At 40.9% G+C, this 6,649-nt stretch overlaps 1 pseudogene; it reads left to right on the plus strand.

Moving 5' to 3' along the window:
• The first annotated feature begins 3,810 nt into the window (after positions 1 to 3,810).
• LOC122425454 lies at positions 3,811 to 3,932 on the plus strand (annotated as a pseudogene).
• The last annotated feature ends 2,717 nt before the right edge of the window (positions 3,933 to 6,649 follow it).

Consider the following 6,649-nt stretch of genomic DNA (forward strand, 5'->3'; position numbering starts at 1 on the left):
AAGGTCTTGTGTGCTACAACTAAGACCCTGTGCAGCCAAATAAATAAATACTGGAAAAAAATATGAACAGACATGGTTCCTGCCCCCAAGGACTTTGTAGTATCAGTGGGGGTAGCAAAGACATCCCAAATACATGCAATGACATGTAACAGCTGCTTTATCCACATTATCTGTCCAAGTGGCTGCTGAACCAGGAAGTGATTGATTTCACCAGGCTTCAAGGAGAAAGATACTCATCAATTGAGTAGATGCGCTCCAAGAAGACTAGGGGAAACATACTCTGTCTGAAAGGAAAGCATGAGAAAAATACCAGTGAATGAAAAGCTATGTCACATCCTAGACTTGTAAGTCTCTCTGATATTCAGGACTATCAGATCCAGAATTGAGGCTGGAGATGCCTCAAGGGACCATGGCCTGGACAACAGTGTGGATCATAATACAGAAAGAGGGAAGGGTCAAGAAGAGTGTTACATCAGGGTGTGGTAACCTGAAGGGGCAAGAGATAGGAGTTTACAGTATGGGTTTGGAATCGGACATATAAGAGTTAAGTTCGATTGGGGAAAATCAGGGACAATTCTTCCTTTGAGGTAGGAGGGAAGGAAAAAGGTAAAAAAAAAAACAAAAAACACTTTGATTTAGGGTGTGGGAACTGACAGGCCTAGGAAGTGTACCCTTGGCCTTTCCAGAAGAGTCAGAGGCAAGGACATTAGTTAAAACAAAATAACTAGGGAGGGTTAAGGGGCCCAGCCAAGCTAGATTATCAAGAAAAAATAAACACAATTCCTAATACCAGGAAGAAAAGAGGGACTTGTACTACATTTCCTGCAGACATTAGAAAGGTAAATAACACCATAAACAACTTAAACAAACTGGACGCATTCCTTGGGAAATACAAGTTTCTAAAACTGACACAAGATAAAATAGAAAAAGATAAATAGCCCTATATCTATTAAATAAAGGGAATTTTTTGTCAAAAAAACCTTCCCATAAACAAAATTTCCACATGGATGATTTCACTATGAATTTCATCAAATATGAAAGAAAGAAATTTGTCAATCCTACACAAACTCAGAAAATGGAGGAAGATGAATATTTCCAACTTGTTTCATGATGCCAGATTAACCCTGATATTAAAACCTGACAGAGAAATTACAAAGAGGGGGAAAATGACAAAATAATATCCATCACAAACTTAAGTCAAAAGTCCTTAACAAATTATTAGCAAGTAAAATCCAGCAATATACAAAAATAAAAGTACATCATGACCAAGGTTTGTCCTGAGAATGAAAAATTGTCTGAAAACTCAATATAATTCACTGTATTAACAGAATAAAGAAGAAAACCCAGATGATTGTTTTTATAAAATCCAGTGCCTGTTCATCATGTTTTAAAGAAAATTAGGAAAGAAGGAATTTATTCAATCTGAGAAAGGACGCCTATGAAAAACCTACAGCTAACATCATATTTGATGTGATTTAATAGCCATTCCCCTTAAGGTCAGGAACAAAGCAAGGCTGCTGGCCACATTCACTACCTCTGTTTAACATTTCATTGGAAGTTTTAGCTAGGGCAACAAGACAAGATAAAAGAATAAAAAGCACAAAAATCAGAAAGGAAAGAGTAAAACTGTATACAAAAATCTGCATAATGGTTTCTGCAGAAAATCCCTAGAAATCTATAAAATAGCAACTAGAACTAAGAACTGAATTGAGCAAAGTCACAGAATAAAAGAGCCACACTCATAGATCCATCGTATTCCCCTACACTGGCAGCAAACCACTGGAAAATGAAATCTTTTTTTTTCTTATTTTTTTTAATTTCCACTCCTTCGTGAATCTCTCTCCCACCCAGCCCATCCCACCCTGCAGGTCATCACAGAGCACCGAGCTGGGCCCCCTGCACTATGGCAGCTTCCCACCAGCTGTCCATTTTACACACAGTAGTGTAGAGATGCCAACGCCACTCTCCCAGTTCGTTTCGCCCTCCCCTTCCCGCTCTGTGTCCACATGTCTGTTGAAAGTGAAATCTTTGCAAATTCCATTTTACACTAAAAAGGCAAAAAAAAAAAAATTAAAATACTTAGGAATAAGTTTAACAAAAGATATGCAAGACACTACACGTTGAAAATGATCCCCTCAAAATACTAGATAAGTTAAAGAGGACTGAAATAAATGTTCCTGTAGAGAAGACTCAATGTTATTCAAATGTCAATTCTCTCCAATTTGACATAGAGAGTCAATAGAATCACAATCCCAATTTCCAGTTGACTTTATTTGTAGAAATTTATAGGCTCTTTCTAAAATATACATGGAAATGCAAATGACCTAGAATACCCCAGGTAATCTTGGTAAAGGAAAGTAAAGCTGGAGAATTTACACTACCTAATTTCAAGGCTTGCTATAAAACTAGTGCACGGTCATCAAGACTTTATGATGTACAAAGAGAGACATGTCATTCAGTGGCACAGAATAGAGGGCCCAGAAATAGACCCACATTTAAGTGGTCATTTGACTTTTCAAGGAAGAACTGAAGTAATTCTATGGATAAAACCGTTCTTTTCGTCTACAAGCAATAAATGCTGGAGAGGGTGTGGAGAAAAGGGAACCCTCTTACACTGTTGGTGGGAATGCAAACTAGTACAGCCGCTATGGAAAACAGTGTGGAGATTTCTTAAAAAACTGGAAATAGAACTGCCATATGACCCAGTAATCCCACTTCTGGGCATACACACTGAGGAAACCAGAATTGAGAGAGACACGTGTACCCCAATGTTCATCGCAGCACTGTTTATAATAGCCAGGACATGGAAGCAACCTAGATGCCCATCAGCAGATGAATGGATAAGGAAGCTGTGGTACATATACACATGGAATATTACTCAGCCGTTAAAAAGAATCATTTGAACAGTTCTAATGAGATGGATGAAACTGGAGCCCATTATACAGAGTGAGTAAGCCAGAAAGATAAAGATCATTACAGCATGCTAACACATATATGGAATTTAGGAAAGATGGTAACGACACACCCTATATGCAAAACAGAAAAAAGAGACACAGAAGTACACGAACAACTGTTGAACTGTGAGGGTGAGGGGAATTTCGAAAGAACAGCATGTATATTATCAGGTGAAACATCACCGCCCAGGTGGATGAGACAAGTGCTCGGGCCTGTGCACTGGGAAGACCCAGAGGAATCGGGTGGAGAGGGAGGTGGGAGGGGGGATCGGGATGGGGAATACGTGTAAATCTATGGCTGATTCATATCAATGTATGACAAAACCCACTGAAAAAATAAATAAATAAATAAACGGGAAAAAAGAAAAAAACGTTCTTTTCAACAGGTGTGGCTAGAACAACTGGCCATCAATATAAAAAAACATGAACATTGACCTCTATCTTACACTAAGATACATAAAATTTAATTTGAGATGAATCATTCCCTGGTGGTTCAGACAGTAAAGAATACGCCTTCAATGCAGTTGACCCAGGTTTGATCCCTGAGTTGGGAAGATTCCTTACAGAAAGGAATGGCAACCCCCTCCAGTATTCTTGCCTGGAGAATTCAATGGGCAGAGAAGCCTGGAGGGCTACAGTCCATGGGGTCACAAAGAGTCAGACATGACTTAGCGAATAATACTTTGATTTTCGTAGATCTAATCTCAAAAGCTAAAACTCTAAAACTTCCAAAAGAAAACATAGGAGAATATCTTCATTGCCTGGAGACAGGCAAAGGTTTCTTAGAAAGGAGGTAAAAAGTAATAATTATCAAAAGCAAATATGATAATGTAGATTTCATAAAAATTTATAACTCCTGCTCATCAAAAACATGATTAAGAAAATGATGATATGCGCTGGCTGCAAACAGCAGCCTCCTCAATAGTACATGCAACCTATTGCCTGAATGGACTGCCCTAAGAGACCCTAGAGACCATGCTTTCCAATGAACATTTATGTTTGACTTTACGTTGTCACCAGGCAAGGCTTCAGACAGGTATTCAGGTGTCTTCAGAAAGCTCTAGGACACAGTGACCAGGGTTCACATTTTCCAAGTCATCAAGTCTGTCACCCCAAGCTGTAGGACCAGAAGCATGATTGAGGTTCTACACAGGGCCTGGTTCAAGTTCCCTGGTTGCCAGAAGATCCATGTCTCTAAGAAGTGGGGCTTTACCAAGTTCAATGCAGATGAATTTGAAGCTATGGCAGCTGATAAGTGGCTCATCCTGGATGCCTTTGGGGTCAAATACATCCCTAGTCATGATCCCATTGCTGAATGGTGAGCCCTGCACTCTTAAGGGCTTTGGCACTGCTCCCTCCTTACTCAACACCCGCCAACAGACCCAACTCCCTGTTCAAAAAACAAAATGGATAACAAGTCACAGACTAGTAGGAAACAGTGCAGAATACTCCATTAAAGGACTTGTATCAAGTATATAAAAGAGCTACAATGCAATAATAAAAACACGATCAACCCAGTAAAAAGAAGGGTAAATGTTTGAACAGACTTTTCACAATAAGTTAGGTGTACTGAATGCATGTCTGCTCTATGACCCAGCAATTCCACTTCCAGGTATTCACATAAAAGAAAGGAAGACATAGGTCCACAAAAAGATATGTACAAGAACATTCATGGCCACTTTATTCATGGTAGCCTCTGGAAAACAACCCCAAATAAACTGCTCCTGAAGACAGATGGATACACAAATTGTTAACCACTACTTGATGATACAAAAGGGACAAAGTATTAATACATTCAACAAAATGAATGAATCTCGAACTTTCCTGGTGGTGCGGTGGATTCGAACCCAATGCAGGGGACATTGGTTCGATCCCTGATCCAAGAAGATTCCACATGCTGTGGAGCAACTCAAGCCTGTGCGCCACAACTACTGAGCCTGTGCTCTAGGGCCCGGGAGCCACAACTACTGAAGCGTATGCATCTAGAGCCTGTGCCCCCCAAGAGAAGCCATTGCGATGAGAAGCCCATGCACCGCGATGAAGAGTAGCCCCAACTCCTGCAACTAGAGAAAGCCCACACAAAGCCACAGAAACCCAGTGCAGCCAGAAATAAATAAACGGATGAACCTCAAAAATGTGAGTACATACTATTTGATTCCATTAATGTGAAATTTTAGAAAGTTGTTTTTTTTTTTTTTTAAATAAAAATGGATTACTTCTACAGGATGAGAGCAGCGATTGACTGGAAAGGGGGTATGAGCAGATTTCCTAGCTGATAGAAATGGTCCATAACTTTATACAGATTGGAGTTACACATACAAAGTATTTGTCAAATCTTGAAGAATACAATTACAATTTGTGCATTTTACTGTTTCATGCATGTAAATGTAACATCCCTCCCCCATACATATGCACACACACAAAAAAACACATGCAAATATTAATTCTACTTAATTATATGCATGCTGAAATGTCTGGAATGCAGACTGATGGTCTGCATCTTACTTTAAAATATACCAGAAATCAGATGTATTGAATGCTAGATATATGGAGAGGCATTTGATGAAAGAGATACAGCAAAATGTTGACAGTTGTAGAATCTCCATGCCAAAGACTCAATTGTGAGTACTCAACATTCTATCCAATTTTCTATGTTTAGAATTTCAATAGGGGAGTCAAGACGGGTTGCAGGACTGGTCAAGAATGGGAAAAACTCAGAAGACCCTTGGGGTGAGGGCAGGAAGGAGTGGTCAGCATTTTCCAGGGACAGTGAGGGTTGGGCTGGGGTTCATAGGCCTTATTTGTAAGAAAGCCAGTCAGCACACTTTCCCAAGAACACATGTCAATACTAGTCAACAGCCACCCCCAGCCAGCCTGATCCTACCCAATAGGATACCTGAGAACAGAACGGCTCATCACGCTTTCCATCTCCCAGGGGAGGGTGTCTTCCTCTTTGGACCAGAGGTTCTCCAGGGCAGGCACTAGGTCTTCCCCATCAGTCCAGGAGCTTACTTCAAGCGGGACCTAGATCTTTCCCATCATACCAGGAGCTTCCTTAGGCTAGAGGTTATGTATCTTCCATCAGCCTGTGGAAGACTAATGGGGACTAATTCCATCATCAGACCAGAAGGCCTCTCTGGATGTATCTGCCGCCTGATAGGAGCTGCTCAGAGGGCTGCCAATCATTTCTCTTTATTTCCTTCAAGACTCCCACTTGAGCTCTGCGGCTTGAACACACTCAGCAGAGAGGAGGGAGGAGTGATTGACAGGATCCGAGCAAGAATGCTCTAACTTCAATCATCCCAGGAGCAGAAACTCACTTATATGGGTTTCACATTTAGCCAGGGAAAAAATGATATTAATTCACCAGAGTGATTGAGACTTTATATACCCTGAAGTGAAGAAATTCTAACTTGAGTTTCCCCCAGCAACTGTAGCTGGGCAACATCACCCCCAGGCATCAGCAGGAGGTCACATATCTTAGTAGCTTATTGGGCAGGAGGAATCACAGCCACCTCCACACACCTGGGCTTACAGGAACTAAGGGAGGGGTGTCCCAGAGACCCAGAAAGTGAGGGTGATGCTGAGGCCCCAAGAAAAAGAACAGGCAAGAGAAGAGAGGGGAAGAGCCAAAATATGTTTCCCCAATCGCTCTCCTCTGTATGTGTGTGTGTGTGTGTGTGTGTGTGTGATGC

This window comes from Cervus canadensis, chromosome 1 (assembly GCF_019320065.1).
Source record: "Cervus canadensis isolate Bull #8, Minnesota chromosome 1, ASM1932006v1, whole genome shotgun sequence".
Classification (NCBI taxonomy): Eukaryota; Metazoa; Chordata; class Mammalia; order Artiodactyla; family Cervidae; genus Cervus; species Cervus canadensis.